The sequence below is a fragment of the Dama dama genome, chromosome 33 (genome assembly GCF_033118175.1).
Source record: "Dama dama isolate Ldn47 chromosome 33, ASM3311817v1, whole genome shotgun sequence".
Taxonomy (NCBI): domain Eukaryota; kingdom Metazoa; phylum Chordata; class Mammalia; order Artiodactyla; family Cervidae; genus Dama; species Dama dama.
In genome coordinates this window covers 16,149,401-16,175,924 of record NC_083713.1, presented here as the reverse complement: position 1 = coordinate 16,175,924, position 26,524 = coordinate 16,149,401, and the positions used below count along the sequence as shown (strand labels likewise).

The window sequence follows — 26,524 nt, the reverse complement described above, 5'->3', positions numbered from 1 at the left end:
CCCTGGAGAAGGAAATGGCAACCCACTCCAGTACTACTGCCTGGAGAATCTTATTGACAGAAGAGCCTGGTGGGCTACAGTTCATGGGATCGCAAAGAGTCGGACATGACTGAAGTGACTTACATGAGCCATTCACAGGTAAACCTGATCAGGATGTTTCCTGTGAGTTAAACAAAGCATTTTAACTTACTGGAAAGGAACAGGAGGCAAGGTTCACTGAGGTGGGCCGTTCTGTATACTTTAAGCTGTAGGCAACATTCCTTGAATGATTAACTTGTAGCAAAACAGTAGAATACAAAGGTTAAAGTAAAAGAAACAGATTTATTATGCAGTCAGATTTGTTCTTCCCTATTGCAATTTTATTAATACAGACCAAGCTTTTAATTATGATATTCAAGATATATTATCTTTTCTACTGACACACTGGGTTTTATGTTATTCTTTTAATCAGTTTGTTACCAAATATTTATTAAGTATCTATTATATTCTGGTCATTTTTCTACTTAACTTTCTTCCTTCCTTGCTTGTTTGTTTACTTTTTTTGCTGTCTTCTTGCTTTCTGCTTTCTTTTATCACGCTTGGCTCTTTGGTTTCATAATACCTTCCTGGACCTTATGACCCTTTATCTGTACTCTGCCAAAGCAGTTGGTTCATTACTATCTTGATTTGCTGAGGGATAGCTTCGTGCCTAAGCTTGAAAGAGCCACCTTGAACATACTAAAACTGGCCCCACGTGGCCTTATCAGGACAGTTTATACTGAGTCTGGTGGGTTATAGTCTATGGGGTCACAAAGAGTCAAACCTGATGGAAGTGACTTACCACGAGCCAGTCACAGGTAAACTTGTTTCCTGTGAGCTAAACAAAGATATTTTAGCTTACTACTAAGGCACAGGAGGTAAAATTCACTAGGTGGGTCATTTTGTATAGTGTAAGCTATAGGCAACATTCCTTGAGTGATTAACTTATAGCACAACAATAGAATACAAAGGTTAAAGTAAAAAGAAACAGATTCTAACATAACTACCTGGGCCTTATGATCCTTTATCTGTACTCTGCCAAAGCAGTTGGATCATCATCATCCTGATTTGCTGAGGGATATCTTTGTGTCTAAGCTTGAAAGAGCCATCTTGAACATAATAAAACTGGCCCCATGTGGCCTTATCAGGGCATAATATTCTGAGTCACAGGAGAGAGCCTGCCTGTCAACAAACGACAACTCAACTAGAACTCAAAGAGTCAGACACAACTTAGTGACTAAACAACAACAACATACTTTGTATGAAATTCTGTGTGTTTTAACAAGGTTGCCCTATTATTGCATAAAGTAAGGGTTCTTTAAATATGACCACTAAGGTTCTCTGATTCTTAACACCATGCCAAGAATTTGTACTTGGCAAACTTGGGTCTGTTATTCTCTTCTTCAAGGCTTCTGAAGCAACTATACCAAACCATCCAATTCTAAAATCTTTATAATCACCTTTGCTTTCATATTTTTTTAAGTTAGTGCTTCTCTGTCCACCCATACTCACCTCACCCAATCCACCATCAATGAAGCATCCATAATTGCAATGTACTGCATGTGAGAGTCTATTATCACCCAATTTTGACAATAACTGTCTTAGTTTGGGTTCCCCTAAAAGCCAGCCCTAGACAAGGAGTTATTTTGGGAGGTGATCCCAGGAAGCCCAAGGAGGGCATGAGCTGTCACACAGAGAAAGAAAAAAGCCCAATAAAGGATGTATTAAGTAGGTTACCACTGTGCGCAACTGGAGCCCAGTCCTGCTGGGAATCCTGTGAGGAGCCTCATAATCATCCCACACAGGAATAGTAAGTTGGGGGTATTTATGCACCCAATCCAGTCTTCAGTTTTTGAAGTCTGCCCAGGGGAACATAAATGCTCAGCCCTTTAGGGCTTGCCTGAACAGTCTGAGCAAGCTTCAGTGGTACTGGAGAAAACCTTAGGGACAGAAAAGAAAGATCCAGTTGCTTTATATGGGAACTGTCCACTTAAGCTTAGGAGTATTTAGAGGTGGATCAAAATGAAAGGAAGTGGGAATTAAATAGTAAAATTGTATCTTCTATAATGAATACAACATTCATTTTAAAAATATGCTTCTAATATACAGCATATAGCTAGATTTTATTTTATTTTCACTGTTTAAATCAGTGAATTATGCCTATACATATTTACTGTTTTCCTTTCCTGCCCTTGATCAGATTGATATTTCATTCTCTCCCTGGGTTGGAAGTTATGCATTCTACCTTTCTCTCCAGATGTTCTGAAGTTACATATTTTGTATTTATTTATTTTTATTGTTTGCACTCAAGTGGTTAACATACTTAACTAACATTTTTTCTTCAACATTTAGAATTAATATGTATTCCTATTCATCCTCTTCTGCAAATATGAGATAATAGCTTTGTATGTTTTGATCCCATGCTTATTATCACCTGAAATTTTGTTTGCAGGTGGCTACTAACAAGTTAGAACATTTTGCTTATATTTCACTAATTTATTTAACTACATTTTATACCTTCTTTTGACTGATTTTTTATTTAATAGGAAATTTCTTATAGTATACTTTTCAGAAGAAAGCTATGAAAAATAAATGTTTGAATAACATGTTTTAATTTTCTGTGTCCTTTGCATGCCATTTTGATTAAGTACAAAATTCTGGACTGAAAGATTTTTTTTAGTGATGGTCATGCATAGGCATATGTGTGCATGTGTACATGTCTATGTGTTGGGCTCTTGGAATAAACGCTCAGTCCAAGCACTTATGTTTTCCTTCCGTTTTAGGAAAATTTTAATTATTTTTAATTGTTATCTTTATTCTTTCTATTTTCTCATTTGGATTTTATCTTAGGTATCTTTAGGAAGTTTCAGCTATTTCTTTCAAATTCTTAAATATTCTTTCATACCTTCTATCTTTTTTGCTCTTTTTTTTTCTTTATTCTCAGAGAATTGTCTGGAGTATGACACAAGTTGGTGGTACAGATACTACTTCCTATATGAGTCCCTGCTCCCTGCTTCCTATGAAATTTTATAAAAAGTTTCCTTTGTTTATTCAAACTTCTTTCCTTTTTTTTCATTGAAGAATTCCTCATTTTGATTGTCAGATTTAGCAAATATACTCTAAAGACAAACAATACATTACATTACTAAGCGTGTTAAATATTAAATATAAACAAGTAGTTCCTTAGTATAAGAAAGTCCTACATATTCCATGGGGCTTGTTGATACTAAACAGACATTTGCTGTTTATCTGGAATTCAAATTTAATTGGACATCCTGTATTTTGTCTACCACTTCTACTCATGTATATTTTTTTGTTTACCTAAGTATCTTTCTTCTCATTTCCAGCATATTTATTCATCTATTTTGCTTTATTTTTTCTCCTGTCATTTCTAGCCATTTGAAGTATACTTGTGGCAGGGAGGGTGTGTGTGTGTGTGTGTGTGCGTGTGTGTGCGTGGTGTGTGATTGCTCAAAAACTTTCAGTTGTTATTCATTTTTAATGTTTAGCTATTTATATAAAATTCATTTGTGTATATGATATGAAATAGGGATTTGCTTTAATATTGCTTAGAAGAGATAGCCAAGTAGTCTCACAGCATTGGTAGAATATTCTCTCATGTCCTCTGATTTGCATCCATTCAGTTCAAAATACAGACATTATACCTGAGATTCTTCTTTTCTTCACCCCTTCATCCAATCAATTAAAAATCTTGTAGAAGTGAACCATTGACTTTAAAAAGTAATAAATATCTTCTCTCCTTCACACCCCACACAGAGCTTTCTTATACTTCCATGAACGAGTTATATTCAAGGGCAAGTATAGGAAGACTGAGCTTGATTTTTTCAGAAATGGAAGTTTTAAAAGGGAAAAAGTTTAATGTGCATTTATGCATAATGTCTCATCTCTGTCTTCCATCTAGGCAGTAAGAGTCATAAATTGATTCTATATCTCCTTTTTTTGGGCCCAAGGTGGATTCTTCATGCCCTGTGTGACATGGGCTAGGCATTAGGAAGGATGGAGTCTCTTGTTCATCATTCTGTCTTTTGGAACCCTAGATATTGCTTTTAAGTTGTACACTTATATATTCTCACTTTCAGGGCTGAAATTAGCATTTAGGAGGCAATTTTGGTAGTGCTTCAACTGTCCTCTTGTGTAGACATTGTGATGAAATACCCATATCTTCCTTTAGAAATCAGGTAGTTGCTACTCCATCTCCTGGAGCTGTTGCTGGCAGACAGCCTTAAGCTATTAGCCCCCTCGGGTAATTGCCTCAGTTGAAGACTGCTGCTCAATATCACGCTCACTTCCTGTGATGTCTCATATCCAGTAAATAGTGTGAGGACAACTTTGAGAGTTTACTCCATCTTGAAAATCTCCACATGGTTGGTTGTCTTACCCTGAGAATGAAGCAAAATCAACTTCTTTTTCTGCCCTACCATACTTCTTTCCTTCCTTTTCCTTCCCTTCCCTTTTTGTCATGTCCCCTAGTTTTAATCCTCAGAAGATTAAATTCTGAGACAGAATTTAATTTAATTTACATCTGTAAATTCTGTCTCAGAGTCTGCTTGTTAGGAATCCCAACCTGCAACAGCATACTATAGTTTTGCTTTGGGGGCATTAAGTCAGAGCCACAGATCATAGTAAAATGATACACCACTGTGTTGATTATTTACCTGGGCACTTATCTCCTTTTAGTACCTCTATGGAAGTATCAATACAGAGTATAATCATTGTAATAATTGGCCCTGAGCCCATATGTTGTCTTTGAAAATTAGAGCCCTGCTTATTATCATTTTATTTTTAACACTTTTAAGATTATAAAATAAATTTTGGTATATTAAAGAAACTTAGAAAATACAGATAAAATGAAAAACAAAAAATATTGCATCACAACCCATAGAGGGCCTCTGTTAACCTTTGAAGTTATGTTCTAGAACTTTATCTGTGGAATTAGACAAATACATATATACATATACATATACACATATAGGTTATGCATATACATATACATATATATGTATTTGTCTAATATATATATATATATATATTTCTGACAAAGCCTTCCCTTTTCAGATAATGATCCTCACTGTTAATATGTCAGTAAATTTTCCTAGACTACCCAGTCTATATTTCCTCATTTGCTAACATGTTGGCAAATTTAATGTTGGATTGATTAAATGAGAGGCCATTTATATCTGGTTAATTTGTCTCTAGATATTTAAAAATTGGATTTAATAAGACTCTCTCTGCCACTTCCAATTATAGCCCTAATTTATCCATCTTTAAATAAGTAACACTTTGTGTGTGTCTGTTGTCGCTTCAGTCATATCTGACTCTTTGGGACATTGTGGACTATAGCCTGCCAGTCCCCTCTGTCCATGGGATTCTCCAGGCAAGAATACTGGTGTGGATTGCAATTTTCTCCTCCAGAGGATCTTCCTGATCCAGGGATCGGACCCCCATCTCCTGTGTCTCCTGCATTGGCAAGCAGGTTCTTTACCACCAGCACCAGCTGGGAAGCCTGTGTAACATATGCTGTTCTATTATTAACTATTAGTACTTTTACCATAATTATTCCATTAGCTCCATCAACCCCCAGTATTATATTCTAAGTAGCTCTGTAATTCTTCCATTGTCTGTTATCACTGTTGATGCCAATGCCTGCTCTTCTAATGGATGCCTGCAGTAGTTTCAAAAGTGGAACCCTGATATCCAGTTCTTTCTTCTTCCAAATAGTTCACTACTCTGAAGCCAGAATGACCTTATTAGCAGAGTTCTGATGACATTTGCCTGACTTAAATTGCTTCAGTGGATTAAGATTTTTAGAGTAAAGTACAAATTCTCTACAGTACCATATTTTACAGAGCCATTTTGATCTAGTTCTTCCAAAATTCTAGCATCTCTTCTTCCCTTCTCAGAACTTTTCTTTTAAAGTTCCTTAAGTATCTCTCTCTTGTCTCTGGGCCTTTATAGATGTCTGGTCCATGCCTGATTAACAACCTTAATCTCAACTAGGATGTTAGTTCCACTGTAAAACCTTGTCTTACTCCCCAGACTAATTTGGGTGTGTCTACTGTGCTCTACACTGAGTCTTCTTTTGGTGTCACTTTCCTCTTTATGGCACAATTGGCTATAATTCCTTATAACATCTTGTTTCTAACTACTTTCATAAGAGTAGAGAAAATTCATCTTTTTTAAATTTTCATTTTTTCCGCATATCTCTGATAGTATCAAGACACAATATATGCTCACTAAATGCTTGTTATGTACATAAGGAAATAAATAATGAAAAGGATGGAGGCTGATTGAGGAAATATTGTTCCAACTTTAATAATCTGAATTAATAATTAAGAAAATAACTTCAAAATAGATATCTTTGTTATGGTCTTATGGATTGCATGAATGTGATTGCTAAAAAATTTATTAAGAAAGTCTAGCATAGTCTCGGAGAAGGCAATGGCACCCCACTCCAGTACTCCTGCCTAGAAATTCCCATGGACGGAGGAGCCTGGTAGGCTCCAGTCCATGGGGTCGCTAGAGTCGGACACAACTGAGCGGTTTCGCTTTCACTTTTCAGTTTCATGCATTGGAGAAGGAAATGGCAGCCCACTCCAGTTCTTGCCTGGAGAATCCCAGGGATGGGGGAGCCTGGTGGGCTGCCGTCTATGGGGTCGCGCAGAGTCAGACACGACTGAAGTGACTTAGAAGAAGAAGAAGCATAGTCTAATGAACTAGAAACGTAGAGCACAAATGACTGTACATGTGGAAATAGTTTTTTCCTAAGATTAGGGAAAAAAATGAAAGTAAATGAGTGGGCCTTACTTTATTTGATGGTTTTCTCACTTAATAACAAGAGCTAAAACCTGGGCTCTTTTGAGGCCACTTATTTTCATTAGGAATGTGACGAATAGCTAAGAGGAAAAACATAAGTTTTGAGACAAAATCAGTTTTCATCTTAGAGCAATGTTAATTGAGTTTCAGCTATTAAATATTTCTGAGCACGCGCAGCACATGATTTCAGAGCTTTAACAAGTAATTGGTCTGTCAGAAGAAGAGAAAGTGGGGTTTGCTGATGTAGCTTATCTATTGGGTTAAGCGGCAAGCACTTTCCAGTTCCTTAATTCGGGGTGTGTGTGTTAAGTTGCTTCAGTTGCGTCTGACTGTTTGTGACCCTATGGACTGTAGCCCGCCAGTCCTGTCTGTCCATAGGATTCAGGCAAGAACACTGGAGTGGGTTGCTGAGCTGTCCTCTAGTGGATCTTCCTGGCCCAGGGAATGAACCCAAGTCTCTTACATCTCCTGCATTACCAGGTGTGTTCCCTACCAGTAGAACCATCGGGGAAGACCCAGTGGTATAGTAGTGGACACTTGTTTGTGGCCTCCCAGTCTTCTTCACTTTCATTGGAAATGAAAATAATTTTTTTCTTCCCCCCCCCAAAAAATGCTCACAGTAGAAAAAAGAAGTACAGATAAACTACACAGGAAAGTTTTTTTGACATCCATAATGACATTATTTATGTATAGTAATGTGGCACATTAAAGATAGCTGCAAATTATTTGACACTCTATATGAAATGGCAACCCACTCCAGTATTCTTGCATGGAAAATTCCATGGACAGAGAAGCCTGTTGGTCTATATTCCATGGGGTGTCAAAATGTTGGACATGACTTAGCAACTGAATAAAAAATAATAAAAATAGAAGCTCCATGTGAAAGATGATAATGTATCTCTCTCCTTGCATCTGGGCAGGCTAATGAGTTCTTTGGCTAGAATAAAGTAGACATGGTGGTATGCAGTTTCTGGCCCCGAATCTTTAAGAGATGGCACCTGATGTGTTCAAACTCTGTGCTACTAATGAAAGAAATTTTCCTAGTCTGAGGCAACAAAGTTGGGAAGGGAATATATATCCACTATGGTTGGCAGTACAAAGAAAGATGAGCCTTCCAACTCTTCTTGCCAAGGTGCTGGATATGTAAGAGCACCTTCTTAGATTCTCCAGATCAACCTATCTGTCTGAACTATGCTGAGGGACACATTTAGTGCCATGAAGAGTGAAATAATTTCTCTGTCCAAATTCCTGAACTACATATGCATGATGTATAATTAAATGTTTTGGTATGCTGTGTGCAGCATAGAATGGAAAACGAGAATGGAATTTAGTACCTAGAGCTGGGGTGTGGCCTAAAATTTGTTGCTTTGTCTTTGTGACTGAGTGGTGAATAGAAGCTGGAACGGCCTCAGGGATACTTAGTAAAACATAAAAAGAGTCAGGAAACATTAGTGGAGGCTAGGAAATGGGTATCTGATTTATGTACCGGCAGGAAGTTCAGAACTGTTTCTATCAGTAAAATGGGAAATAAAATGGTCACTTGACCTGGGTAAGGCAGGAATCTGATTTCCTTTTGCCTATGATAAAAGACATCAAGAATGGAATGAACCACAGAAGAAACTGTTCAGTTTTCAAGAAAAATTTAGGGGAAACATATATAACAGGGCTTGCGCTGTTTGAAAATGAAACTCAAGCTCGGTTCCTCCTGGCAAACACTCCCAGTTATGTGATACATGGCCTCTGGGCAAAGATGGTGTGGAGAACGGTTGTCAGTAAACAGGGCCCAAGACGAGAGACCACAGAGCTGTGACTGAGGAACTTTTGCTGAAGCCTCATAAAAATTTAAAGGCTTGCATAGTGAGCTTTCTAAAAATCCTATCACCTTCCCCTTAGACACTCTGCTAGATGACAGGTCCTCTAAGAATTTTAGAACATGAGTTTAGAGTGTTTCAACCAGCCAATGACTTCCAAGGATCTAAGTGGCGTTTTCCCATAGCATTCAGACTGTTAACTCATGTTGAAACAGGCCTATCCTTGAAAGAAAATGGATGTTACTTTTGCTTAATAGATTGAACTATAACTGATACACACAAAAAACTCCATAGCTTAAAAAAAATTATATTAGCTTAGACTGAAAGAGGCAAAAAAAGTACAGAATGAAAAGAGATCTTTGAATTTGCAAATTATCCAATGAGAAAACAGGCTGAGAAGCCTACAGATTTTACAAATTTAGCATTTCTAATGGAAAAATATGTAAGAGAAGACCAAGAGCTCAGAAGTGTTGCCAAGAATCATTCCACAGGTTACTGCTGGGTCTTAACCCAACAGTCATATGGAATAGGAGACATGTGCCTGACTAGATTGCAGAAATGGCTAGGACTAATACTGGTGTCTCACATTTCTAAGTTTTTTTTTTTTTTTTTTTTTTTTAATGAAAGTTTTCCATATTGGTTATCTTATCTGTGTCTCACCATTCCATGTTACATGTGTGGAGGATAGATAATTTACCTCTTTAGTATACATGTCTTCAAAATGAGAGATACTTTATCTGAGGACCAAAGCCAAGGAGGCTCATCTCATCCTGGGAGTGATTTAGGTGACAAGAACCAGGAGTTTGAATATATGCTGTCATGAGTAGAGACTCTGGGGACCATGGGAGGAAAAGATTTGGCAGGGAGAAAAAATTATAATAATTGGTGGACAGTGGGCAGACTGTGGCTGATTGATTAAAGATGTGTCAATATTTTAAAAATATTTTTATATGGTCATTCAGTTGAATGGTGGGGTCCACATTTCTTCTCCTTCAGTCTCGCTGACCTCAGTAATTGTTTTGACAAAGCGTGTGTAAGGTGAAGATGGTGATGCTGTGAGCTTTATACGAGTGACAATCTCTACTTCGGTCTCTTGAGACATTTCCCTACTTTAGGATCTATAAACTACTATGTCAGAAGTCCAGCTACTTTGAGACTGCCAGGTTAGAGAGGCCTTGGCTAGTTACTCAGGTCAACAATCATAGCAGAGCCCACCTTCTCAGCTACCCTGTCAAAATACCAACATTTGAGTTAAGCCATTTTGGCTATGCCAAACCAGACCCTATGCAGCCAAACAAAACCAAGTGACCTAAGTTAATGCTACAAAGGATAAAATAATTGCCCAGTCAAACAATGTCTTCTTTCTTGGCCCACAAAATTATCAAATATAATAAATGAAAATCATTTTAAACTTAGGTTTGGGAATAATTTGTTGCACCATAATAAATACTTAAAATGATTTTTTAAAAAATGGCATAAAATATTACTTAAAGCTATTTTTTGCATTATAGTATATTATGAATACCTGTTCATATAAACAGAAATTCATCTGAGTATAACCTATAAAATAGCTGAATAAATATGACAAGGTATTTATCCAAACTCTTCATTCAAATTTAGGTGTTTTGAATTATCTCCCTGCCAATAATCTGAGTCAGGTAATTATCATTCAATTCAGATGGGATATTGCAAAAGTGCCTAAGATTTCTCTCTACATTTATTTCTCTCTTCATTCATTCATTCATTTCTCCATTCTGAAACCAAACTGCTTTTTCCTAAAACAGTCATCTGACTACTGGATTGTAAATTTCCTAAGTGCAGAGACCATGATATTTCACTTATAGTACCTGACATAAAGTAAATCCCCAATAAAACATTCTTGCAAGAATAAACTAGTCTGCCATGCTACTTGAAGAACTTCATTGGTTCTTCATTACATTTAAACTACAAACTATTTATCTTACCCAATCCAGATCATAAGCACACTAAGCTTCTCTCTACTGAGAGGGGCTTTTGCAATTGTTTTTTTCTTTCCTGGGTCCTGTATATTTAATTTTTATTGATGAGCTTATTCCTTTTACTCTTCATCCTTCCTCTGCTTACCAGGTTAATTCCCATTTATCTTTTAGGACTTATTTTCTATGCTCGCTTCCCAGGGATTTCTCCTAATTTTCTTTACTTGGTTAGATACCTGGGACCTAAGGTCTCTTTGCATGTATGTGAACTCTGTAATAATTACTCTGAGTTAAATCACAAGATTGATGGTAACACATATTCTCAGAATAATAAAGTTCACTCACCTGGCTTAGATCATATGACTGGACCGTATTGCTAATTTAAGAAATAAGCTTTAACTATATTTTGATGCATCCAGATACATCTTACTTCTCAGTTGTTTACATATTTTTCTAGTATCATGAAGTATGATCCTTTTAATGTGCTCTTGAATTCAGTTTGCTTTGTATTTTATTGAGTTTTTTTATATGTATATTCATCAGGTGTATTGTCCTATAGTTATTTTTCTCTTGTAGTGCCCTTATCTGGCTTTGGGATCAGGGTAATGCTGGCTTTGTGAAATGAGTTTGAAAGCATTTTTTCCTCTTCTACTTTTGGAATTGTTTGAGAAAACTTGGTATTAATCCCTTAAATCTTCGATAGCATTTACCTGTAAAGCCATCTGGTCCTGAGTTTTTATAAGTGGGTATACTTTTGATTATTGATTTAATCTTCTTACTCATTATTGGTTTGTTCAGATTTTTATTTCCTCATGATTCTCAAGGCTAAATACTCTTAGAATTTATCTTTTGTTCTAGGTTGTCCACTTTGTTGGCATGAAATTGGTGATAGTAATTTCTATGTTCCTTTATATCTGGTGGTATCAGTTGTAATGTCTATTCTCTAGTTTATAATTTTATTTATTTAAGTCATAAATAAATAAGACTATCTTTTTTCTTGGTCTGACTAAAGGTTTGTCAGTTTTGTTCATCTTCAAAAAACAAACACATATTTGTTGATCATTTCTATTCTTTCAAGTTTCTATTTCAATGCTCTAATCCTTATAATTTTCTTCCTTTTGATAACTTTGGCTGGTTTATTATTCTTTCCTAGTTTCTTCAGATGTAAGGAGGGGTTGTTTACTTGTAATCTTTCTTGGTTTCTTAATGTAAGTATTTATCACTGTAAATTTAAATGGGAGAAAATATTGCTAACTGTAAAATAAATGAGGGGTTAATATTCAAATACACAAGAAAAGTCATACAACTCAATTGCAAAACATATAATATGATTACAAAGTGGGCAAAACACATGAATAGACATTTTTCCAGGGAAGATATACACATGTTCAATAGGTACATGAAAAAAGTATTCAACATGATTGTCAGTTCAGTTTAGTTCAGTCACTCAGTCGTGTCCGACTATTTGCGACCCCATGAATCGCAGCACGCCAGGCCTCCCTGTCCATCACCAACTCCCAGAGTTTACTCAAACTCATGTCCATCGAGTCGGTGATGCCATCCAGCCATCTCATCCTCTCTCCTCCCCTTCTCCTCCTTCCCCCAATCCCTCCCAGCAGCATGGTCTTTTCCAATGAGTCAACTCTTCACATGATGTGGCCAAAGTATCGGAGTTTCAGCTTCAGCATTAGTCCTTCCAATGAACACCCAGGACTGATCTCCTTCAGGATGGACTGGTTGGATCTCCTTGCAGTCCAAGGGACTCTCAAGAGTCTTCTCCAACACCACAGCTCAATAGCATCAATTTTTCAGCATTCAGCTTTCTTCACAGTCCAACTCTCACATCCATACCTGACCACTGGAAAAACCATAGCCTTGACTAGAGGGGCCTTTGTTGGCAAAGTAATGTCTCTGCTTTTTAATATGCTATTTAGATTGGTCATAACTTTCCTTCCAAGGAGTAAGCATCTTTTAATTTCATTGCTGCAATCACCATCTGCAGTGATTTTGGAGCCCCCCAAAATAAAGTCTGACACTGTTTCCACTGTTTCCCCATCTATTTCCCATGAAGTGATGGGACCAGATGCCATGATCTTAGTTCTGAATGTTGAGCTTTAAGCCCACTTTTTCACTCTCCTCTTCACTTCTGCCATAAGGGTTGTGTCATCTGCATATCTGAGGTTATTGATATTTCTCCCAGCAATCTTGATTCCAGCTTGTGCTTCTTCCAGCCCAGCCTTTCTCATGATGTCTTCTGCATATAAGTTAAATAAGCAGGGTGACAATACCTGGAGCCTTGACGTACTCCTTTTCCTATTTGGAACCAGCCTGTTGTTCCATGTCCAGTTCTAACTGTTGCTTCCTGACCTGCATACAGGTTTCTCAAGAGGTGGGTCAGGTGGTTTGGTATGCCCATCTCTTTCAGAATTTTCCACAGTTTATTGTGATCCACACAGTCAAAGGCTTTGGCATAGTCAATAAAACAGAAATAGATGTTTTTCTGGAACTCTCTTGCTTTTTTGACGACCCATTGGATGTTGGCCATTTGATCTCTGGTTCCTCTGCCTTTTCTAAATCCAGCTTAAACATCTGGAAGTTCACAGTTCACATATTGCTGAAGCCTGGCTTGGAGAATTTTGAGCATTACTTTCCTAGCATGTGAGATGAGTGCAATTGCGTGGTAGTTTGAGCATTCTTTGGGATTGCCTTTCTTTGGGATTGGAATGAAAACTGATCTTTTCCAGTCCTGTGGCCACTGCTGAATTTTCCAAATTTGCTGGCATATTGAATGCAACACTTTCACAGCATCATCTTTTAGGATTTGAAATAGCTCAACTGGAATTCCATCACCTCCACTAGCTTTGTTCATAGTGATGCCCACATGACTTTCTAAGGCCCACCTGAATTCACATTCCAGGATGTCTGGCTCTAGGTGAGTGATCACACCATCGTGATTATCTCGGTCCTGAAGATCTTTTTTGTACACTTCTTCTGTATATTCTTGGCACCTCTTCTTAATATCATCTGCTTCACTTAGGTCCATACCATTTCAGTCCTTTACCAAACCCAGTTTTGCATGAAATGTTCACTTGGTATCTCTAACTTTCTTGAAGAGATCTCTAGTCTTTCCCATTCTGTTGTTTTCTTCTATTTCTTTGCATTGATTGCTGAGGAAGGCTTTCTTATCTCTCCTTGCTATTCTTTGGAATTCTGCATTCAAATGGGAGTATCTTTCCATTTCTTCTTTGCTTTTTGCTTCTCTTCTTTTCACAGCTATTTGTAAGGCCTCCTCAGACAACCATTTTACCTTTTTGCATTTCCTTTCCATGGAGATGGTCTCGATCCCTGTCTCCTGTACAATGTCATGAACCTCCGTCCATAGTTCATCAGGCACTCTGTCTATCAGATCTAGTCCCTTCAATCTATTTCTCACATCCACTGTATAGTCATAAGGGATTGGATTTAGGTCATACCTGAATGGTCTAGTGGTCAGACACATGCAAATCAAAACCACAATGAGATGTCTATTATCACAAATATAGCAGATAAAATTTGATGAAAATGTAGAGAAAAGGGGACACTTATTTACTATTGGAGAGAATGTGAATTGGTTGCAGTCATTATTCAAAACATTTTCAAAGTTCCTAAAAAGGTAAAAATAGAACCGTGGTGCGATCCAGCCATCCCACCACTGGAAGAAAGAGAATCAGGGTCTCCAAGAGGTGCCTGCACCTCCATGTTTAGTGTGGTATTGCTTACAGTGGCCAGCTATGGAACCCACCTAAGTGTTTGCCAATGGATGAATGGGATTAAAAAAATGGTGGTATGTATAAGCAATGAAATAAATGGAATATTACTTGATATAAAGCCATATAAAGGAAAAATTCTTGCCATTTGTGAGGCCATGGGTAAACCTGGAAGGCCTTATATTAAGTGAAATAAGCCAAAGACAGCTACTGTATGGTATCCCTTTTTGTTAAGCCCTTGTTTTTTTTTTCAAATCTTAGACCAAAAGAGAGTAGAATGGTGCTGTCAGAAGCTGAGGAAGGGGAAAATGGGGAGGCCCATACCGCAAAGGATACAAACTTTTGGTTCTAAGATGAATAAGTCCTGAAGATCTAATGTATGGCATGTTGGCTACACCTAGCAATATGATATTTATATACATAAAATTTGCTGAAGGTAGATTTTAAACATTATGATGCCCCCATTCTAAAAGAATTAGAGATATATGAGAGATATATGTGTTAATTAACTAGATTTTGATAATTATTTAATAATGTTTATGTATATTAAATCATCAAGTTGTATATTTAAATGCAAATAATTTTGTCAATTATTTTTAATAAGGTAGAAAAAAATAAAGTACAGATGGCTAGGGCCTTTTTCCCCCCTTTTAGAACTTTTGAATTAATTAGTTTTTAGTTTAATGATTAAGTATTAAAAGTTACAGCTTTAATGTTTCTGCACATATTTAGGTGTATTATGAGAAGAATATTCTGGTTATTTCACTCCACTTTTTAGATATATGACCTAATACAACTTGTTCATTCTCTACTTTTCAATAATTATGAACATAATAACAGTACTTAAAGTTTTTTTCCCAAGACTTTAGATTTTTATCCATCTTAGTACTGTGGAGTGTTCCCAATGAAGCCATAGTAGTGAGTTCTAATACTCCTGGTAATTAATTGAATCTATATTCAAACAAGAAAAATAAGATACATTTTAATTCTCTTAAGCATATTTAATGTAAAATATTATGAGTTCTTTGGCATAATGATGAAATTGTATATTTTCAGTTTTCTGTGTGCACATCTTTAGGCTTTGAGAAAATCAGAAAAGTGTTCTATCAGAGAGACACAAAGAGAGAGAGAAAGCAAGAAGAATAAGCAGTTGTAAAATCAAATTTAGATCTTAAAAATTAATTTCTATACTGTTAAATTAACTTTATTCAAATACCTAGAAAGATTCTGGTAAATCATCAGCCGCATGCAACATTGACTTTATTCAACAAAATTTTAAAGAGGCTACAAACAATATATATCATAGTCCAGAGGCATTAGACCAGTATCTCCACATACTTGAGTAGGTTAATTACCACTGTCAGATGAACTGGTAAGATTTACTCCAATTTTAAATAGCTCCCTTCAGGAAGGCAAAAAACTGTGGATGTATGCAATATGCATTTGTGGCTTCACTTTGGAATGTATAGTCATCCCTAGCCATCCAAAAGGGACTGGTTCCAAGACACCCTGTGGATACCAAAATCAGTGGATGCCTGACTCTCTCATGTAAAATGGGATTGTACTTATGTATAACCTACACACATTCTCCCATCTACTCTAAATCATCTATAGATTACTTATAATACCTAATACAATGTAAATACAATGTTGTGAATACAATGTAAATGCTAGGTAAATAGTTGCCTGCATGAGAAAAATTCAAGTTTTAATGTTTGGAACTTTCTGCAATTTTCCTCTCAAATATTTTTGATCTGTGGTTGGTTGAATTCCTGGACTTGAAAACTGTGGAACATAAGCAAAAATTCTGAACTACAGAAAAAGTGCATTTAATCAATTATTTTGAGTGCTGCTCTAAGAAGCTTTGTCACTTTAATGAGGTCTGGCTTTCATTTTCCTTTGGAAACTGATAGTGTTTTTGATAGGTCCACTCATCAGCTCTCTGAAGGAAATTCAATTCTGTTTTGTACACTATACTTTCTGGTATTTGAGTTGTATGTAAGAATTAACGAGCAAATCTCTACCTTTCCTGAAATATTAGAATTGAATGGCTAAGTTAATTTAAAGAGAAATGAAGAAATTAAGGTCACATAGTCATTAGAAAGAGAAAGATAGTGATTACTAAACAGTGATGGTCATATCATACCATTATTGAAAGAATCTTAAAAGCCAGCCACCCATCTGGTGTTTGACTCCTTTATCTCAATCCTGGGGAATGAGTGCCTGGTTTCTGCTCTTCCACAGCAGGGACTCCCCATTCACTGTGCAATAATTTAATTTAATAATGTTTATAGCTCTGAGTCTTATAGTCTTTTCCATCTTGAGCTGAAACACTTCTGTATGTAGCTCTTATGCACTTGCCAAAACTCTGATCCAAGCCTGTGCTAATATTCTCTTCTGGCCCTCTAAGGTATTATGGCATAATGGAAGAAGTAGATGAGTATATACTAATAATGTCTATCATAATGTGATAAGGGATAAGCAGAGTACCTAGTGGAATTTCCCTTCACTAGAGACCCCTTTCTCACTCCTTTCACACACTGGTAGAGGACATCGTTCATCCACCTACATGTTGAATAAATGTTTTTCTGTAGGCTTTTACAGCTACACTTGAGCTTGAGATTTACTTTTCATCATTGAGCTTTTAGAGAATCAATAAATAGCATCTATCTCCTCTACTGATTCAGAAGCACAGGAGAGACAGCCAGATGGCCATTAAAATGTCAACTTCATTGTTAATAAAGCTTACTTCTAGGATTGAAGAAGTACGTGTTTTTAAGCATGTAGCCAACCATTGTATTGTCAGTTTAGGCCTTAGGACAGACCACCTAAAGTAAAAGTTTAGGTCCAGGATTTCTGTATTACATTCATCCAGCAGACAGAAAGAGAAGCAAAGACTATAAATCTCTTAAATATATATTTATAAATCTATAAATGCTTAAAAACTGAGGAATATGGCTAGTTCATATTTGAGAATTAACTGTCAGAATAAAGAGTAAAAGAGGGCTAGGGCAATAGTTCAAGTGTGTTACTTCCCCAAAATATAAATATGTGAAAGGCATGGGTTACAAATATTGGATATTTATTTAATACCAATTTATTCTTGTGGATGTGTGTCAGCCGTTATTTTATTTAAAACTTTGTAAGTTAGTTATGATCATTTTTTAAAAAAGAAACTCCCTACACATTAATGTTGTAATAAGAGTATGTAGTGAGTACAAGCTGTGTCAAGAAGATTCAACCACTGTCTGTTGATTGTCATCTGGGTGCCAGGCACCAGGCATATTGCTTTCACATTTATTTTAACTATCATAGTTTCGAGCTGTAGGTATGATTTAACAACTATTTTAGATAAGAGGTAACTATATTTTCTAAGGCCACATGTATTAAAAACAGAATTTGAACAGATGACTTTGGGTGTGCTTTCTCATATTCACTCCTCTCGCTTCCCTTTTCCTTTATGAAAGGTTTAATAGCTGATATCCTGCTATCTCTAAGGACTGAAATACTTGTTCCTGTTTATATTTTTTGTGAAGATTTAAACTATTGATAAGTAAAAGGGCCGAGTTTAATGGAATATCCAAATTTACTCCTAAAATTATTTCTGAAATACTGCCAAGACAGTTTTTCATCCTTTCTACTCCTATAATTTAATGCTTCGAAATGTATAAAACAAGGTTACCCATCTATGTGATTTTGTAGCTTTAAATAAATAAAAATTCAGTAGCTTTAAATGGTGAGTTCAGATTTAGAGGCTTCCAAAAATTTCCTGCAATAATGCTTTAGACTGAATCTTAATGTATATGTGTGTGTACACATAAAACAGGGTTGTCTTTTGGAACATATTTAAGATGAAGTTATATAAATCTTTATAATTCAGATGAAAAGATGCTTTAGATATTTTACAGATTCAATCTACTACATTCCCTTTAAAACATTTAGCCACCTTTAGAGGAAATCAGTCTTTCTGTCAAGCTTTGGCAGTTAAACTCTAGTCTGCTGAGATGGCAGGATTCACCATTCTGCATCCTGCTCTGCAGCAGGCATTATGCATTGGCTGTGACCATGCAATCCCATTTTAAACTCTTGTCTCTCGATGTGTCAGTTTTGACTTGGCTGCTGACTGGAACAGACGTTTAAATCTTTAGATCTGTAGGTTTAATTATAAGTACTCCAAAATGAAATGAAACCCCAGATTCCACAGTTTGTAAGTATACACTGGAAGATAAATAATTGCAAGCATCTAAAATGTTGGTAAATTTCCTTTGCCATTCTAAATTTAAAGTTAGACACATTTTTGTATTGTAAAAATTGCCAGATGTTTATATGGGTTTTGCTACTCTAAGTCTGGACTCAAGTGGCTGACAACTTCCTTGGTAAGGTTTTTCAGCAGGGTACAAAACGTAGAGCTCAGTAGAATTGATTCACTGCTCTCTCTCCCACCTAGATACAGAGTTATACTCAGTCCTTTGCCACCAACGGGCTCAGTTTTGATGTTTTACACTGTTCCAGTCTCTTAGAAATCACTCTCATGAGAATGGAGAAAAAATTTGCTGTTTGGCAGTTCAAGGAACCAGGTGCTCTGTGACCTCATGGCTTCAGGAACTTGCCTTTCTGATTGTGCTGCAATTAGGAGTTCTTAATTGGAGTAGGAGTTCTTAAAAGGACATTCTAGAAAAATGTGTTGGAAAGAGTTTTTCCATGGTGTCAGCTTTTGGTGAAAATGGCCACTCTTGCAGAATTTTTGAAGTGTGGCATGTCAAATAGCTACAGACCCTAGAGAAAGTTCCTCTACTGATGCATTTGAAGAAGCAAGAGAAACATCAGCCTGCAACATAGGGACAAAGTTGCTCCAATCCTCTAACCCTTATTCCAATTTTTCACAAAATTGTAGCACACTGCATTTGAAATGAACTGCTGTTATTTCAAAAACAACTTTGTTTTAGCTGACTGGGGATAGCAATATTTCTGTGTCTGTGTGACTCATGATTTCAGTGCTTTTATAAAATGTTTTGGGTACCACTGAAGGTAATTTTTCAATGTTTCACATTTCAACTTATAAATAAAGCATGCTACAGAGGAAAAAACTGGGCTTTACTTGTAGAAGTGCCTAAATAATAGTAAAATGGTTAAGAATATGGACTGTAGAGACAGAGTCCCTTGTTGAATGCTTACTTTGCCTTTTTTCTGTATGGAGGCCTGGGGCACATCAGTTAACTTGACTAAGTTCCTGTTTCCTTTATTTGAAATAGGAGAAGTTTTAGCAGCTACCTCAGAGAACTGTACCTGATACGTGGTAAGCTTATCAAAGTGTTATCTATTATTAGTAGTATTAATATTAGTACTAATTGTACAGACCTAGATATATTGCTTAATATTTCTGAGACTCAATTATTTGACCTGTATACCATGGGTGATGTCTTTTAAAGTTTTTGTTATCATTTGAATTATATATAATATAAATGATTTAAAATATACAACATAGTCTAGCAAAATGGTTGACAAAAACCATATAAATAGAAAATCAATAAATGTTAGTTCACTCTCACTAAAGGGATTAAACTGATGTTCCCTTTAATATATATATGTATACTTACACACACACTCTGCTTAGCTGCTCAATCGTGTCCAGCTCTTTGCAACCCCATGGACTGTTGCCTCCCAGTCTTCTCTGTCCATGGGATTCTCCAGGCAAGAATACTGAAGTGGGTTGCCATGCCCTCCTCCAGGAGATCTTCTCAATCCAGGGATCAAACCCAGGTTTCTTGCACTGCAGATGGATTTTCTGCCATCTGAGCCACCACGGAAGCCCATATACAAATATATGTGTGTGTGTGTGTGTGTATATAATTCGATTTTATTTTTGAGTAGGTAATGAATTTACATGAGTCAAAAATTAAAATATTTCAAAGCTATACAGTGAGCCTGGTACCTAACCTCTTACTCATATATACAGTTTCTATCATCCACTATCATGGTTAATGACTTTTACTGGTTTTATGTAAAGTTGTCTTTATTAAGAAGTTTTATATAAACGTCTAAAGTTTTATGTGAACATAAACACAAATAAATACATAGTTTTATTTTCTTCCTTTTCTCCTCTTCTGCATCTTTCTTTTTCATTTACTGTATCTTGAGGACTAACATTTCTGTAATATACAAGGCCTTTTTCTTTTATAAATTTGTAGCTACATAGTAGCCTCTTGCAAGGATGTGCTCTCATGTTATTAGCCAGTGCCCTGCTGATAATCTCTTGAGTTGTTTTTAATCTTTTGCTATTAGAATGAATGCCACAGTGAGTAATTTTGCATATATAGGTTATTTTGCACTCATAAAAGGCCATCTTTGGAATAAATTCCTGGAAGTGAAATTAATGGACAAAGGATATGTGCATTTATTTATATTGTCAAATTGCCCTCTAGGAGAATTTTATGAATTTACACTAAATGTTAAATATTTTATAATCTTTTAATTTTTCTAAACTGACTGACTGAAAAAAATGTTACTTCAGTGTATTTTTATTTGCATTTTTCATGCTATAGTGAATAAGCATTTGGATGCTATTTAAGGAAAATCTGTTTGTTGCCTTCTGTGAACTTTCTTTACATTAAAGTGTTGACCTTGATTTCTAGGAACTATAATAATTTAAGGACATGAGCTCTTTATCTATAATGTGATTGGTAACTATTTTCCTAACTCAGTAATTATTTTATTCTAATTTTTTCATATATGCATTTTAAAATGCTTTTATGTAGTTAAATTTATTAATTTATTTTATATTGATTTTTAGTTATTTATAGAAATAGAATAGATCTTCCCTATTCCAAGCTTATATAGGAATTCTTTGATTTTTTCTTTAATATTTTATCATTTAATTTTTTTCATATAATTTTTTTATCAAAAATAATTCTTATCTGTACTCTTTGTACCAGCATGTTGAAATTTATTTACATTACCTCAAAATTTCTCAAATAGTAATATTAGCTTTTAAGAGTATGGCGTATAGAATATTTTAAATCTTGTTGAATTGTATTAATTCCTTTTAGAAGATATTCTTTAACTTTTTGGTCAAATAAGAGCCCTTCTTTGAGGACATGCTTACATCCTGCATGTTATATTCAGCACAACTCCAAGGGTGCATTGTCACTGTGAATGTGTAGAGGATAATCCACATGACCATGGGTCACAACCTGCCTCCCTGTCCAACCTCCAGCAGAGCAGACATTACCATCCAGTTGCCTTACCATGATTACCTTGAAGGCAGATACTTTGGCAATCTCATTTTTGATACCTAGAATATAGCAGCATCCTTACATGTTATAAATTAGTGTGGAATAAATGGTTGCCTTTTTAAAACATACTTTTTCTAGTCTTTAAAGACTGTAGATTTTAGAGCAGTTTTTGAATTGAAAGGAAGATGCAGAGATTTCACATATACCTGCAACTCCCACCCATACATAACCTTCCCCATTAATCAACATCACTCACCAGAATAATACATTATTATTATTATTATTTTAACCAAGGATGAACCTACGTTAATACATCATAATCACCTAAAATCCATAGTGTACCTGAGGATTCACTCTTGGCGTTATCTTTGTGTTTGGACAAATATATAATGATGTATACCCATCATTGTAATATCACACAGGGTATTTTCACTGCTGTACAAATACTGTGTGCTCTGCCTCTTCATCTCTCTCCCCCTTTACCCCCGGCAGCCACCACTGATTTTTTATTGTCCCCATATTTTTATCTTTCCAGATGTTACATTGTTGAAAGGCATGTAGCCTTTTTCAAGTTGATTCCTTTTATTTAGTAATATTCATATAAGCTTCTTTCATGTCTTTTCATGAATTGGTAGCTTGTTTTCATTTTTGCTGTGAATAATATTCCATTGTCTTGATGTACCACAGCTTATCCGTTCACTTACTGAAGAATATCTTGGTTCCATAAGAGTTTTGGCAATTATGAATAAGTTACTATAAATATTTGTTTGCATGTTTTTGTGTGAGCATTAAGTTTTCAGCTCCTCTGTGTAAATTCCAAGCAAAACAACTGCTGGATCATATGGTAAGAGTATATTGAGTTTAGTAAGAAACTCAACTATATTTTTGAAAATGGAGGTAAACCATATTTGGTTCACCTATGTTTCCTCTGACTTAAATAAGCTATTACACACACACACATATATATATATATATATATATATATGTATATATTTCATCATTTAATTTGTGTTGTTTAATGATTCTTTGTCAATAAAAGTGTTTTACTCACACATGATTCCTACAGATAGGGGTTTTTAATGAAATGTAAATACTTTTAGTATCTTCAAAATGACTATTGTATTCAGAAAGGCATTTTGGAGGGAAACTTCTATTTGTATTTGTTTTCAAAATAAAGCACACAACATTATTGAGTGCATACTACATTATAAACTCTGAATAACATTTTGGCACATATACCTTACTTAATTCCTTACAATGATGTTATATTCATCTCTATTTCATTAATAAGTGAGTTGAAGTATTTAATTTCAGCCTATAAATTATAAAGACTTTTTCCTAAAGCTATAGATGTGTGTAGATGGAACCAGACTTTAAACCCAAACAGCCCAAATCCAGAACCTAAAGATTAGAGCTATACTATATTACCTCTCTCCTGACCTTGTGATAAAATGATAAGACCTTTACCATTTTAGGGCAATTACTGACCAGAAACATGTAGAACTCAAGAGGAAAGAAAAAGAAAGCACTCACCGCCATTGTTTGACTCCTGAAACAGGCATTTGAGGGTAAGCTACTGCTTTTCATTGTCTTCATGCTGAAATTCCTCAGATGACCATGGAGCTCTTAATACTTTTCATTACCTGAAAATCATTGAAGACTGACCTGGTGGTATATTGAAACCAATGCTCGGTACACAGTCAAATACATTTCTAGATTTTAAACCTCCCAATAGTGATCAGGGAAATATGTTGCTGTTATTATAGAGCTGCAGGGATTGAGGAACATACACTTTATCACTGAGACTGCCTCTGAGAAATAAAGACAGGTTTTAATTACATTCACTGTAACCACCAAAGTTAGGTTTTTCCACTGGCCTTCTGCCTATGGCAGAGTTTAAACACATCTTCTTTCTCTCTCTAGCCCTGACAGGTGTGTGTCTGTGTGTGTGTTTGTGTGCATGTGTGTAATTAACCTACTGAAGTTCCTCTTGTAATTGTTAAGAACAGTTTTTAAATAGTTTATCTCTAAATATTCTTAAGATTTTTTTTTCCTTGCAGACATAATATTCTGAATTGCATGGTGAATAAACACTAAGCTGCAGTATAGGAAGCTGATATTTTTCAGGGTTGGTCTAACTTTAATTAGTTGACCCTCATTTTCCTTGCTCATAAAAATTAATACCACAGATAATAAAGTCCCCAAATTCTGTCATCTTAAATCAGTGATACATGATATAGTACAAGAAGGAGAGAGACCAAAAACATAACTTTAGTAATTATACTTTAAGTTAATTGAAACTTTGTTGGATGGATGGAAGATGATGAAAAATGTTTATGGGTTAATTCAGAAAATATGTGGCATGTTAACCACTTTTTTTTTTTTTTTGAGTATGTGGTGTAATTGCTGAAACCAAAATCAGATAATTCTGTTCTGAAATTTTGACTGCTTTAGCTTTGTGTTTTGACTTTTCATGAAATTTGAACGTGTTCAGTCACTTATTCATGTCCTACTCTTTGTGACCTCATGAACTATAACCTGCCAGGCTTCTCTGCCCATGGGATTATCCAGGCAAGAATACTGGAAGGAGCTACCATTTTCTCTCCAGTTCATGAAGTTCAGCATTTCATCAATTAATTATATATTTTAAGTTATATATTGTTACATTTAAACATATGAGAAAGTAAAATTTAGCTTTGGACTAGGAAAATAAAAATCCACCTAGCTATTCATGAGGTGCAATAACAGAGACAAAGTTAACAGCAGATTTAACAGGAAACAATATTTCTCCCAAGGGTACAACACGGCTGGCAAGAGTCATAATGACCTTCTTATTTGACTTCTTACTGCTTTTTCACTCATAGATAAATTTTCTTCTCTAAAATCATAGACAATGAGGAAATTTCCTATTTGAAATCACATCAAGAGTTAAATACACCATTCTTTCCTGGAGTAGCAAAGCCACATTGACATAGAGAAAAGAAGCTCAATGGCAGATTGTCTGTATATGACATCTGGGTTTGTCTTGGCTTTATGGTTTCCAGGAAAACTGGACTTGGAATCCACTTTGCAGGCCATAAGCCTTTACACAGTCTTGTTTTATGCCTGTGAAAATTCTGCTTTCCTGAAACTTGTCTGAAACTCCAGCCTTCCCCTCAATCTTATAAAACTCTACCTTTTTCTTTGATTTCTCTTGGTATGTGGTCTCTCCCATCTCATTGAGTCGACAAACTAAGTTTGTCCCTTGTGGCTATAGATCAGGCTCAGAGAAGTGGTTCAGACTATCTGAAGTAAGACACATCTACTATAGAAAGGAAATGAGTGATACAACTGGGAGGGATGAGGGGTTCAAGTTGGATGAAAAATGTTTATGGGATAAATTCACAAAATATGTGTCATGCTATCTTTGCTTTTCTAGGGGCGAACAGCAAACTTAGCTTTAAGCATGTAAGCAATAAAGAGACACAGAACCCCTTTCAAAGTTGTAGTTCAGTTCAGTTCAGTCGCTCAGTCATGTCCGACTCTTTGCGACCCCATGAATTGCAGCAAGCCCGGCCTCCCTGTTCGTCACCAACTCCCGGAGTTTACTCAAACTCATGTCCATTGAGTCGGTGATGCCATCCAGCCATCTCTTCCTCTGTCGTCCCCTTCTCCTCCTGCCCTCAATCCCTCCCAGCATCAGGGTCTTTTCCAATGAGTCAACTCTTCACATGAGGTGGCCAAAGTACTGGAGTTTGAGCTTCAGCATCAGTCCTTCCAATGAACACCCAGGACTGATCTCCTTCAGGATGGACTGGTTGGATCTCCTTGCAGTCCAAGGGACTCTCAAGAGTCTTCTCCAACACCACAGTTGAAAAGCATCAATTCTTCTTTGCTCAGCTTTCTTTACAGTCCAACTCTCACATCCATACATGACCACTGGAAAAACCATAGCTTTGACTAGATGGACCTTTGTTGGCAAAGTAATGGCTCTGCTTTTTAATATGCTATCTAGGATGGTCATAGCTTTCCTTTCAAGGAGTAAGCGTCTTTTAATTTCATTGCTGCAATCACCACCTGCAGTGATTTTGGAGCCCAAAAAAATAAAGTCTGACACTGTTTCCACTGTTTCCCCATCTATTTCCTATGAAGTGATGGGACCAGATGCCATGATCTTAGTTTTCTGAATGTTGAGCTTTAAGTCAACATTTTCAGTCTCCTCTTTCACTTTCATCAAGCTACAGTTAGTCATTAGATTAAAAACAAGACAATTGCCTAAGAAAAGTCATACTATTCCTGCTGCTGGGTTTGCAGGAACTGTGTCCTCACAAGGAAACACTATGATAAAACAAACTGCTTTATTAACTGTATTTCTAAGTTGAGTAGAGGCTAGAAACATGGTCCACAAAGCAATGCATGCTATTGAAATTCCTCAGGACTAAACACCCATTCTCTCCGTGCCTACATGGATTACATCACTTCTGCTTTGTCTGAATTGTATGAGTCCCAAAGTCTGCCCAGTTATTCCATTTCCCATAATTTGTTTTGGTGTCCTGGCAATGTTTGAAGAACAAGAATATAACCTCAACCAACCTTTGCAATATGCCCCATTATATTTATGGAATCATCTACATAGTTATAAGGGACTAACTTATTTTCTACCAAGAATGTGGAAAAATTAGAGAGCAAACTGTATGCTAAAGGTTATGTTGACTTTTCCACACCTTTAAAAATATATACAAAGTCAAATAAGTTATAAACTCTCAAATGACAACATGCTTATGTGGTAGTTTGATTCCATGCTTGAGGTTCCTTAGAGACTGTGTGCTATGTGTGTGTTAAGACACTTCAGTTGTGTCTGACTCTCTGCAGCTCCATAGATTGTAGCCTGCCAGGCTCATCTGTCCATGGAATTTTCTAGGCAAGAATACTGGGGTGCGTTGCCATTT

The 26,524-nt window shown here is 36.0% G+C and overlaps 1 long non-coding RNA gene across 1 annotated transcript; it reads left to right on the top strand.

Annotated features, from left to right (window-relative positions):
* On the top strand, window positions 1–23,164 carry LOC133051057 (uncharacterized). Its single transcript, XR_009691767.1, has 3 exons — window positions 1–138; window positions 19,617–19,660; window positions 23,072–23,164. It is a non-coding gene; the product is annotated as an uncharacterized LOC133051057 (long non-coding RNA).
* The last annotated feature ends 3,360 nt before the right edge of the window (window positions 23,165–26,524 follow it).